The following is a 13375-nucleotide window of genomic DNA, read 5'->3' as shown; positions in this document are numbered from 1 at the left end:
GCATCTGGTCCACCGGCACAAAGGAAGCCCAAGCACACCTGTCTACTGATGAATAAATACAGAACAGATGTAAAGCAGAGATTGTTCCTTAGTCCTGAAGGCCTTCAGCATCTGTGAAAAATTAAGTAGGGTGTGGATTATTTGGGTTTATTATTTAGAATGATTGGTCTAATGACTAATGGACCAATGAAATGTGAAACACAAGAAGATATAAGTAAGCATGAAGATACATGGATAACTAATGATGTATTAATCAGAAAAGCCTAATCTCAGATTAAGGCAATCTGTTAAATATATATGTTTTACTAAATTGCCATGTAAACTAATGTCTTAATGTTTATTTGTTTATCATCTAACTACATAAAATATTGACATGCTTTCATGAGAAGAGAATAAAATACCATCTTTCATAATATGTTGAAGGTGTTTTCCTATTAATATTTTAAGCCATATGCAATGTTGGGAAGATATCTGCTTCACTAAAATATATATAGAATATCTTACACTTTAATGAGCAATGGAGTTTTTAAAAACTTGTTCAGTATAGGTCTGATGAGGTTATATTTGAACATGACTTATTTTCAGTTGTGAGAGCAGGTTAGACCATGGCAACAGACATGTTTGAAACTGAATTTAAATGGTAAGGCCTTGGGACAAGGAAATAGAGGTTGTAAGCAAACTAGGAGACAGTTCAGTGGTCATGGACCTGCATCTTTCTTTGAAAGACACCAATTTACAAATTGCTTTAATGAGATTCTGTTGAAGGGTTTACTTAATTTTAGTATTGTTATCAATTTGGTTTTTATGTTTTCCTGGCATTCATTCAAGAAAAATTTATTTCCTACCAGCGTTATACCAGAAATTCTGTTATCTACCAGAAATAAAACGCTGATTAAGATAAGGACTCTCTCCATAAACAGCTCACACTCGACTGAGGAAGACAGACAGTCTGAAGAGTTCAACCACAATAAATATATTAATGGCGAAGGAACAGGTGGCCAAGAAATAGCTGTCTTCCAAGTCACTTTTACCAAACAAATAACTGTAGACATACACTATTTAGATTATATACATTTTAATAGACACGAAACTATGACATCGATAACAAGTTAAACCTAGCTAGTTATATCAGATACTGTCTTCGAAAAGGGTAAAGTACAAGCCATGTAAAAGTAAAGTTTGAGCTATATAAAACAGCAAGTTCTTTTCTTTCTCATTTGTTTTGAATTTGTGGCAGACTTCGTGCTGTGTGCTGTGGTGTGCTTGCTGTTGGCTGTAATTGTGATTCAAAGGTATTCGGAGCTAAGTTGAAATTTGCCCTGTTTACTACATCTGTGAGTCTGGCCTGAAAGGAAGCTTATAAAATCCCAGTCATTTGGAATTCCCTCACAACGCTGGTTAGATCCAAATGGGTCAACCTTCACATTCAGTTTGACTTCTCTCTTTGAACAGACATGTCTTTGTACCCTGGAGTGAATTCTAGAAACAAGGTCAATTTTTATGGCTGGCTACTTGCATTCTGCCAAACTTCTGAAGCGACAGAATGTGACCAAAAATTCTTGAACCCCCAAAGGCCTGAAATGTATACAATTAGTCCAAGGTTATGAGATGAAATATTTTCAAGTAAAAAAAAAACAAAACAAAACAAAACAAAAAAAAACCAAACCACCACAGTGCACTTAGTTTCTTTACAGACAACTATTCCTATCTTATTTGTAACATCCAATTTAATTGTAGGCACAGATGTGACAATATTAAAAAAAAAAAATCTGATGGGTTTAGGATATTGTTCTATGGTAGAGTAAATGTCCACTCAAGCTTAATGCCTTGGAATTAGTACCTAACACTATGATAAACATCTCAAAACAGAATACAGGCATATTAAATTAACATACACTTCTAGGAAGTAACAAATACTTCCTAGAAAGTTCTAGAAAGTAACAAAAACAAAAACAAACGTTAGTTTTTAACAGACTCAAAATTTCAATTTACTTTTTATTAAACTAGACCAACTTTAACATTTTATCAGTTATCTCCCTATGAGAAAGCAGAGGAACATGAGGTTTTTAATGGCAAGAGGAAGTGGTAAAACAAAGTGACAGGCGAGGCTGGTTAAGCGATATGATTTGTGACAGAAACCTTGGACAGAAAAGGCCTGCTTTTTCATGGGTGCTAATTGTAGTATCTGTATTGAAGTCCTCATGTTTCTGTGATAACCCTTCTCTCCCGCTGTCTAAGTAGTCTTTGTTTGCAAGGATGCATTGGGGTGCCTCAGAGGAGAAACTGTGTGAATTTGCTATTTATGCAAATGCCATAAGGATGCTCTGATAAGGCAGGGAGAGTGTTGTTGGGTAAAGATGCCCATGGAGGATCTGAGTGTATTCTGCACATAGAAATCATAGGATAAGAATGTGCTTGGTGCATCTGAGGCTGGCTCAAGACAAAGCTAGAGTGCTGTGAGAACTGTTTTCATAGAAATTTTGGTGAAGGATATGGATTTATTTCAAGCTAGAGTGGGAGCTTCTTACAGGGCAGTGATAACCCTTAAAAGAGCACATGGTGACTATGAGGAAAATAATTCGTTATGGTTGAGCAATAATAGTAAGGGTTCAGTTTGGGACCCTTGGCAGTTAGTGATCCCATGAGACACGATGAGAATTCTGATGACAGACTGCTAAGGAAGTATGGGAGAAAGTGGTGGATGGTCAGTGCCAGGCTCATTAGCTGAAGAATAGACATCCCGTAATCAAAAACTATAGCGGAAAGAATAAGGGTAAAAAACATTTTTATTTCTATGCACAAACATTTCAGTTAATGTTTTTATTTTGCTTTTGTTTTCAGGACTTGGGATTGAATCTAGAGCCTCATATGCGTGTTAGTGCTTTAGTCCCAGCCTTTCATACATATTCTATATTATGAAATAGTTACTCCATTCTACCAGAAGACTATTATTTTCATAAACATATGTGAGCTTGCTATTTTCCTTGAAAATTGTGCCTGTCTTTATGCTTTGTTCTGAGAGTATCTTTTTAGTACATAAACAATCCATTATGTATGTGTGCATGACATTTTTTGGGCCACATTTTTTTAATTAGGTATTTTCTTCATTTACATTTCCAATGCTATCCCAAAAGTCCCCCATAGCCTCCCCCCAACGCCTCTACCCACCCACTCACACTTCTTGGCCCTGGCGTTCCCCTGTACTGAGGCATATAAAGTTTGCAAGATCAATGGGCCTCTCTTTCCACTGATGGCCGACTAGGCCATCTTCTGATACATATGCAGCTACAGACACGAGCTCCGGGGGGTACTGGTTAGTTCATATTGTTGTTCCACCTATAGGATTGCAGATCCCTTTAGCTCCTTGGGTACTTTCTCTAGCTCCTCCATTGGGGGCCCTGTGATCCACCCAATAGCTGACTGTGATCATCCACTTCTGTGTTTGCTAGGCCCCAGCATATGCATGTGGGTATATGACACTGTAACATGAAAATTCCTCTTGGATTGTCAACAAAGATGCCTTGAAATTTCTTGTTTCCAAAATAAGACTCACTATAATTGTAACTATATGTCCCCAAAGAGTAATCCATCAGGACATACCTAGACACTGCTCTCAGGTATCAAGGAGTTAGAGAGCTACAGCACTGTGGCACTGAAAATGTCCTTTGTCTTCCTTTGCCCTTCGCACTTCATTCTGGATTGATTACTACTGGGTCTTGCCTCATGCTCTGCTCACAGTGAGTTGAAATGACTCAGGCTCTGGCTCCCGCTCACTGAAGTATTTGTCTTAGTGAATTCTCAGTTTCTCTTACAGAGGTTACAACTGTCTCTGAATCAAACTGCCTTCTGGAGTAATTACTGAGCACAACTGGAATCCTTGAAATTCATTAAACATCATTGCAGGTGGGAGCAAACGGAGTAGAGAAGATTACGGGAAATTATCATGGCTTTCATCATTTCGCTTCTTAGAAGATTTGACAGACACACCCAGAAAGCGGCTGCCTCCACCTTTAACCATGTGGTTTTTACTCATCGCTTCTCAAGCTTCTCACAAATTCAAGCTCCAGTTTGTCTTCCTTCATCCACTTAGCAAATCACCAGCTCTTTGGGGGTTTATTTTAAGTGCTTTCTAGTGCCACGTGTATGAGGTTAAAGTGCCACCGACTCTTAAGGGGTAAAAAACAAAACAAAAACCTAGCTGTCAAGAAATAATCAGTGATCACACCCTGAGTGTGAAGCAGTTAATCATAATCCCTCAGAATTCTACAGTCACAGGAAAGTAACACTCTGTGAAAGAATTAATTAGCAAATAAGCCAATTTTATACACTACTGAGGTGACAAAATTACTTTTAAACAACACTGAAATAATACTGTGTCGGATGGTTTTATGTCAACTTGACACAAGATGGTTATCTGAGAAGAGGGAAAGAACCACAATGGAGAAAATGTCTCCATTAGATCCAGCTGTGGAGAATTTTCTTAATTAGTGACTGACAGTGGAGGGCCTAATCCAATGTGGGTAGGACCATTCTGACTAATGGCCCTAGATTTTATTAAAAAAACAAAAACAAAAACAAAAAAAGCAGGCTGAGCAAGCCATGAGGAGCAAGCCAACAAACAGCACTCCTCCATGGCTTCTGCATCAGTTCCTGCCTCCAGGTTCTTGATGTTTGAGATCCTGCCCTGACTTCTTTTGATGATGATGAAGAGCAATATAGATTTTGAAAATACTGTTTCTATAAAGAACATTCTTTTTTTAAAAAAAGAAACATATCTGTTGTAAGAATTAACTTTGATAGGTGGATTTGCCTACTAAATTTACTATTTTAACATGACGTTGGAATTATGATTCATAATTATATCTCTATGGTATGACAGATATCTGGTTTGGCCACAACTTATGCTATTTGACCCATGTATACAAAAGTAATGTTTCACAAATTTCTACGAGAACCTCAGATAGTTTACTAGTAGTTCACGGAACCATTTCTTCTTCATTCTGAGCATTAGGCAGAACGCTCCCCCCATCCCCCTTTTGCCAAGATGACTCAAAGATGTGGTCCTGGCTTATATCCACTCACCATGTGCTCTTCCTTGTTTTTTTTGCCTTTCCAGCAGTTGATAACTGATGATTCTGAAGCAAAACCACTAATGGCAGGAATCTGCATCCTGGTTGACTACAACTGCACAATATATTTTTCTTTTCTAGTGAAAAGTTGGCTGATTGGAAAAGTTTGTGCATTTCAGTGAGAACATGGCCTGCACAGGAGTTACGCTAAAGTTGGACAATGAGAACTGAAGGTTGCTCCAGTGAGCAATGAGACAGGACGTTTTGTTTTGATTTTGACACGAGGCAGCTGGGTTGGCATTGAGCAACTGACAATCCTCATATCTCCTCCCAAGCACTGGGATCACAGGGATGATGCTCCACATCATCCTCCATGGTTTTTTGTTGTGTTTTGTGTCTAGTGATAGGAGCCTGGGTTGCAAAAAGGGATACAAACCCATCACATAGCTACAGAGGATGGCAATGTAGTGTCTGAGGATACAGCCAGCTCTCTGGTGCAATAGCTGAAGGGTGGGCTGCAAAGTTCCTCAAAAGACCTACTGTCCTGGGTTATAACTAATTTGAATTACATAGGACTTTGATTTGAACATACCCTAATCTCAGTCACATGTGTGCTAGGTTTTATAGCAACATTGGTGTGTTTTGTTTAGTTTTGTTTTTGCAACTCTGTCTATTGAAATAGTTGTGTGTGTGTGTGAACACACATACTCCTATAAATGTGCACACACCTCCTGCTAAAGTCTATCTAGTCTATCCTTCATCATGAGTGCCAAGTGAGTACATCGTCAGCGGCTTTTTTTATTTTTTTCAGTAATGAGTAGAGTTGAAGATGAAATACCAAGTGCTCTGGAAGCTTTCCCTCAAAGGCACTTGCCTGTTTGCCAATATCTCTGGGTTTTTCATTTCTATCATCCCCTGATCTCTTGGTGTGAAATTTCCTTTAATCCAGAAAAGTTTTACCTTCTTTTCCAAGTAGCAAAGCAGAGGGCAGACAAAACTATCACAGGATCTCACAAGTTCTCACACAGCTTTGGAACATCTACTGAGTTATGGGACACTCAATACTGGAATGGACATGATAGTTATCAATGTAAAAAGGGGGATACTGTAGAAACTAAGGGGAAGAGACCCAATATATTCCATTCCATCAATAGTTGCTTAGGAGGTGTTACTGCATCATCAAGTTTTTTTGTAGTGAGCTCTCTTCTTTTCTCCACGTTCACGTGTAGAATCCTGACAACCATGTATATACTGTCTAATCTATCTTAGTGGTCATAGCTTATTGGGTTAAAGTTGAGGTGTTTAAAAATTGATAAGGAAATACTGCATAAACCTGGCACTGAAGGAGAAGCAAGCTGGTGACCCATGCCTGGGTGGAAAGCAGTAAGAAAAGCTTGTCTTTATGTAGAAGAGCTATTGATAATCACATGGAATCAAACTTGTAAAGAGAGATGAAGCAGAAGGGCCCTGGAGAGAACTGTGGCCTTAGCAAATATTCAGCAGCTACTACCTTTAGACTCATATGATGTCCATTTCCTTATCTGCCCTTGGATTATGAAGAATGCTATAGGTTAGATATAGATTGCATTTCTCAGGAGTTCATATTGAGATTTTATCCCATTGTGTGGTTTTAAGAGAAGCAACTAACAATAAAAACTCCAAGGTTTTAGCCACAGGCTTAATTAGAATTGGATAAGGTTGTTTAGGTAGAGGTCATTAATAGAATTACTAGTTGTTTAATGAGAGATAGAAGAGAGACCAGAAGATACATATAGATGTGTACTCTCTCAATGACAGTATTGTCATGTGACCCAGCCAGGTAGTGGCCTAGTCCTGAGATCTGAATGATGAGCCAAAATAAAACTTCATGCTTTCCTTCAGTAACAAAAGTATTCTAATAAAAGCCTGCTCAGGAGCCTATAAAGGTCTTTCTGTTTAAGCAACAGTGTATTCGTATTCATTACAACCCAGGCTCTACATCAGTTCAGACAAAGTTACCACTGCTGGATATCAAATGTCTTCAGAGTACAGATATCCAGCAGGACTGGATTGCCAAATGTTCTGTAACTAGCTTCCCTCTTTAAATGACTTATCTTCAAAGCCAATTAGCTGAATAAGCATGACTGGGTTACCACTGTTTTACTTATTTGTTTGTTTATTTATTCATTCATTTATTTGTGTATGCATGCACACTAGTGTGTGTACACTCAGGTACCTCACCGCATGTGTGGAAGTCAGTAGACAACTTGCAGGAGTTGGTTTTCTGCTTCTGCCCTGGAAATGGACCTCAAGTTGTTAACTATGCTGGCTAGCATTTATACTTGACTGAACCTTCTCAGCTATCCCAGACCAGTATTCTTGTATTCAAACATTTAGATTTAGGTGCTTGTCAGTACCAAATGTTTTCTTTTCCTGTTTCTATTTGGCCAAACTGTTAAAAGACAATCTTTGGTCACAGCAGTCTTTTATAGCAGGTGGTTCCCACCTCTGCCTCCAGAACTCCAGCCCAAACAATCTGCTGGGGACTGCTGAGGAAGCAGAAGAATGTTCTAGTGACTCAGCCTGTTAAGTAGGAGGATTGTCATTGTTATTTTACCTCCTGCCAGAGGACGTGGGCAACTCTCCTTTTCCCTGTCCCCAGATAACTAAGTACTGATCCTTCTCTAAAAACCTCACCGAGGCTTATCTCTTGATCCATAACAGCTAGAAGACCTGGGCACCAGGTTGATTAATAGCTCCTGGCACAGAGTAGAATACGTTTTTTTGCAAAAGTACCATCAAACATCCTAAAGTTACCAATCACATCTATTTTTAGAATGCATAATGCATCTTGTAAATTGTCTCTGTAGAATGCACAGACAATCTTTGTGAGGCAGTGATCAGTGCAAGCCAAGGCACTCATCTTCAGAGAAGATGGAAGGAATACCAGGTTGTCATCCTTGTTTTGTTAGTGGATGGTTGGCGCATTGTGGCCATACTGTTCATCATTCTGCTGTCAAGTGTTCTCAGCAGTATAAATAGTCATCAAGTGTAGCTCCTTGGGATATTGTTAAACTAAAATCCTCATCCACTTACACAAGATAATTCTTAAAAGATAAACTCCCTCCAGCTATAAATGAAAGAAAAAGACAAAGGTTCTGATGAATGGACAATCTAAGTTATGTTGATTTGTAGGTAAACGACTTCAAGAACAATACATTTTTTTTTTAGACTTCTAATATTCTCCTTATGTCTATATAGGTTCCTTATTCCTAACTTGTCTATGTAGTTTGGGAACTTTTTATACCATAAATTAAAAGCTGAGATGATAAAAGAAGCAACAAAGTTTTTTCAAAATACTGTAAAATCAGAAAAATTATAGATTGAAACCAGGTAAGTGCTTAAGCTCCGAAAAAGCAGTAGGTTCTGCTAAGACAAATAAATGAATCCGTTAAGAGGTACCAACCATTGCTGCTGTGCATTGTGGGTATTCTGTGGGAAAAGCATCTACCTGCTGTGTTCCCCAGGAACCCTGGTATATCAGGTCTTCCCTGCAGCAAATGAAAGCTTACCTGGGAGGTGGTAGCCTAGGTGCTGATGACAAAGGTCAGAACATGATATCCTTTCTGCCATCAGTGGGAGGAAACAATGTTGAGATGATGTTGGGCGGTGCAAACGATGACAATTGTCTGCCATCTACTATCTGGTCAGTTGTAAGTACTGTAATGCTCTTCTATGGGGCTTAAAGAGGTCAACCATATGCCCGTAACAGGTGGTTGAAGCTAGAGCAAAGCTGATTTTCAGTGTGATTAACAGTGCACTGTAATAACCAGAGAGCTTTGTGTGAAAAGAGTTGCTGACTTCATTGGAATCATAGAATAAAATTCAGAGAAAAAGATCTACCTTTACATTTGAGATTGCATGTGTTATTTTGGAAATGTGTGGTTTCAAATTTGCACAATATAGTACTTAGCACCCTTAGTGAACAAAGGATGGTATTTATGAAATATTTTCACTGTGATTACTCCATTCTGTATAATCCTTCACTTGGAGGTGTTAGAGGTATCAAAGGTGATCACGTGGCATTGAGTAACATCCCTACATAAAAACCCGTGAAGAAATGGTTACGTATGAAGGGGCACTGGATGGAGCTTCATGCTTTCCAAGATATCATTTTTGATAAATAATACCTCTTCTTGATTTTTTAACAACCTCCCCCCGATATACACAGAAATTCCTAAAAATACTGTGGGATAAACAACTATGTACATATGAGCAAATTCTAGAATTAACTCTCATGTTAGAAAATAATTAAAAAATAATTTCTATTAAAACTCCTCCTGTAATTATTTGTTTTAAGGAAACATAAGCAAATAACACAGACCTCCCAGAATGTAGTTTTCTTTTAAGTATTTCAAATTTCCTTTGTAGTAGCTATATTATGTTTGGGAATAGTCAGAATTTCACCTATAGTGAAATAAAACCTATGTTGATTATTATATTATGTTGGAACTGTGAAAATCATGGGTCGCAAGAGATTAGCAAAATCCTCATATGCCAATTAAAAGATATGTTTCCAGCTGGGAAAAACAAAAGCATACAAGGGCTTGGCATGGTGTCATATAGAGAAAGCATCAGCTCCCTCATGCACAAATTCCGAATACGTTTTATAAGACAAGCTAAAGCCATGCTAGCATTGAATCGTTAAAGTGCTGTAAGATATTTAGACATAATAATAAGCACCAGAGAGTAATATGTAAAGCAGTAACCATGGTAACAGCTGGAAGGAGAGCCAAACCAATCTCTGTGCCAATATGCCTGCATCTAAATACAACTGAGTGAAGGTGACTTCGAATGCCACATCTGCAGTGTGACAGCAGCTCTGTATACTCAGAATGTCGATAGTACTGTAACGTGTTTGTTTGACACCTGGTAGAACACACAGAGGGCACTGTGCATCTTTACAGTCCCGACCCTCACTGGGAAGAGAGCAGGGACGTGGGAAGAAAGCAAAGAGTGCTTTTCCTCCTGTCATGGCTTATTCAGAAAAGAATTTCGGTGTGAAATTTCATGTGTGTGAGCAGCTGTGTAATCTATGTGCAGTGCTTTGATATTTGTGTGTTGTTAGTCTTTTGCAATGAAAACATTATGAAAATTTCACTCAAAACTAAATTAATGGATTAATAAAAGCGATAAAGTTAACAACATTGTGACCAGTTATAGATAGTACAATACCTTTAATAGAAACAAGTCAGACCTAAGCTCAAATACACTTTCTGGAATGGTTGATCACTCTTTTGAAATCTCTGTATAATTTTATTCTGACTTTATCTTAAAGTTTCTATGTGAAAAAGTGCAAAGAAAAAGGAAACATAGTTTCTATTTGTAAAGTGATCTAGAGTGCTCACGTATGTATTCATGCAATTATTGGATATGTGGCAGGTGAACATATAATTGTACCTGCTTTTTATTGACTGCATTTTCAGCAAATGCTAACTTCGTAGGTAAATCCAGAGGGAATTTATATAAAATGCAGGGAAAAATGATTCCTGGGCATTACCTCCTCAAGTAACTATCCCTGCATCACCACTGAGGCTGGGCTTTTTCTCCTGTGTGCACAGTTTTAGGCTTCTTTCTCCCATGTGTTAGAGTTTTGGTGAGCTCTGTCTCACATCCCTTTGTATCATGCCCCTACATAAAAACATCTACTACCTACCCCACAGAGCTGATGTAAGGAAATAAATTAATTAATTTACATAAAGCCATACAGGCAGGCACATGCCTAGCCCATTGATAGGAAGAGAGGAAATATTGTTATGGTTAGCCACAGCTGAAGAAAGGGGCTTGGTTCAATCCTCATTTTAAAGCAAGATATTTCATTTAGCCAGTTTAAAATCTCTGAAGTGGTATTTTATCATTTCTAGTCTATTAAGTGTGAAATTCAAAATGGTATTTCTTCCTCAAAAAATAAATTGGCTTTTAATTCAAAATTAAAAATAAAAAAACTGTGGTTAGCAAAGAAGTTAAGTGTTTTTCATAAGGGTGGGTCACTTTTTATGGTAGAGAGAATAAGGCCTTACCAATTCAAGGAAGTTGTAAAGTAGTGACGTTTGTTATGTTGTATTCTCAAACAGCTGGTGGTATGTTCTGGCTTCTTTCTGTTAAAATAAAAAGAAAATTCATGAGCTAATTTCTGACCCACACATGCTAATATTATCAACATGAAAAAATTTATGAGTTTTCTCTTTTGATTTTGGGTAACTATGAGACTGCAAGATCGCTTTTCTAATATTTATCTGTGACCTGCTGGGCGCTGTCTCAAGCCTAAGACACAGAGCAGTAAGGTATAAGCTACTGAGTGCTTTTCGTATCTTTCTATGCCACATTAACAGTGTTTCATAAGAGTAACATCCAAGGAAGAATAAAATTATGACTTGTTCTCAGCTAATAAATAGTAGAAGATTGTGTAATTTCCCCAAAGAATATATTCATAATTGTTAATTATATGCAGCAAGCTTTAAAAAAGGCTGGGCCTCTAGCCCAGTCTGCATTGATTTCATGAAACACAGGATAGAGAGGGGTTTTTTTTAAATAACTAATTAAAATTTCTCCATAGAGTCCCAAATTTATGTTGACATTCCAAAACCTGAAAGTCACTCTGGATTCTGCTGAAAAAACAAAAAACAAACAAAAAAATCCCATGCCACTGAGGGTCATAAAGACTCCCCATTAAAGTGGTTCCAGGAGATGGACAGCATCACTGGAAGGCTTCAGGCCTGTTTTCTGTCTTACACAGGTGAGGCCACCCTCATCGTGGGCAAGACTACAAAAATGTACAGTGTGCAAATCCCTGTCCAGTCCCGCTCGTCCATATTGGGTTTGTAAAGCTGTGTGTATTTATGAATTTTCCCCAGGATTGATATGTGTTCACTCCAGTAGAATGCACCCTATCCCATACCCAAGGAAAACATGTTACCATTAAAAACCGTGAGACCCCAATAGACAGCCTTTACACAGCTTCCAAATCCAGAAAAAAAAAATTCAAGCAGAAGATATGCACCAACTGGTTCTTCTTTTGTCTGTTCTGGAATGTTTTGTTTTGATTATGGTACCAGACATCAAATGTAGCCTTAGGCCTTAGGCATATTAGACAAATGTTCTACCACTGAAATATCTACCCAGCGCCTATCTGGACTTTTAAACAGTAAATTCACATAAATGTGGGAGCAGACAAGCGTGTTTCAAAGCAACGAATATTGATTGTATTGAGTGTTCTTTATTATGAGCTCATTTGACTTATGAACACTCACAAGGTATGAAAGCAGGTATGTCTATTGCTGAATAATTAAACAGAACAGGCTTGACATCTAAATAGTGATAAAGAAAGTTCTAGCCAAAAAGAAACATGGTAGAATTTCCCCTACTTATCTTAGTTTAATAATTATTGTAGCAAGAATGACTACTAAAATCTTGGCACACTGCTTTTGTGTCTTTTGAAAAATATCTGGACTGACTAGGGGGCAAAACGTTGTGAGCAAAAAAATTTGACAAACAGGCAAACATTCTTACACATCTATCAATTATCTATCTATCTATCTATCTATCTATCATCTATCTATCATCTATAATCCATCTATGACAGAATCAGTAGGAGGAGAAATTTATGTAGAATTGTAGCTACTTAAAATTTAGATGACAAGTAAATTATAAGAGTGGTTTTTCCTTTGCTTGTTTTCTTAGTTTTTTTTCTTGTTTTTTTTTTGTTTGTTTGTTTGTTTTGATTATGGTACCAGACATCTCTCTCTAGCCCTAGCTTCCTGGCTTTTCCAGAACTCACTGTGTTTGGGGCAAGCCTAGAACTCACATAGATCTGACTGTTTCTGCCTCGAGAGTGCAGGAATAACAAGGACATCACCGTTCCAACCTTCTAGGTTGGTTTTAGAACAAAAATATAATGGTAGAACGGAGCTCTTGATCCTGTTCAGATAAAAGAACCTTCTATATTTAACAAATGAGTGCTAAAAACCAAATATCATACTCATTCTCTTTGAACTCAATATTTTCCTTCAATCTCTGAAAGTGCTATTATTTTTCAAAAAGAATACATGCATGTGTATGAGTGTTTAAGTACATATCACGTGTGTGTGTGTGTGTGTGTGTGTGTTTGTCTTTTACCCTTATAACAAGGAGATGAAAAAAATTCTCTAGAGCAAAATTCAGCAAGCTGCATACAGTTCATAGGACAGCTGCATCCTACTGGCGTCTCTTTCCCCAGGTCCAGTGTTGCTGGTACCCAGCCATTTCCATTCATCCCCAGGAGGACAAGG

General features: G+C 37.9%; 1 protein-coding gene across 20 annotated transcripts in view; it reads right to left on the bottom strand.

The window, feature by feature from the left end:
* The window catches only part of Map2 (microtubule associated protein 2), a 278479-nt gene that overhangs the window by 69047 nt on the left and 196057 nt on the right, over nt 1-13375 (bottom strand). For all 20 annotated transcript variants that reach the window (XM_085838066.1, XM_029476932.2, XM_085838017.1 and 17 more), the window contains one exon: nt 11129-11206. The gene's annotated coding sequence lies outside the window, so the exon portion shown is untranslated. The remainder of the gene's footprint in view (nt 1-11128; nt 11207-13375) is intronic.

Source organism: Mus caroli, unplaced genomic scaffold, assembly GCF_978045245.1.
Source record: "Mus caroli unplaced genomic scaffold, Mus_caroli_1 scaffold_1, whole genome shotgun sequence".
Classification (NCBI taxonomy): domain Eukaryota; kingdom Metazoa; phylum Chordata; class Mammalia; order Rodentia; family Muridae; genus Mus; species Mus caroli.
This window is presented reverse-complemented; position numbering and strand designations above follow the sequence as displayed.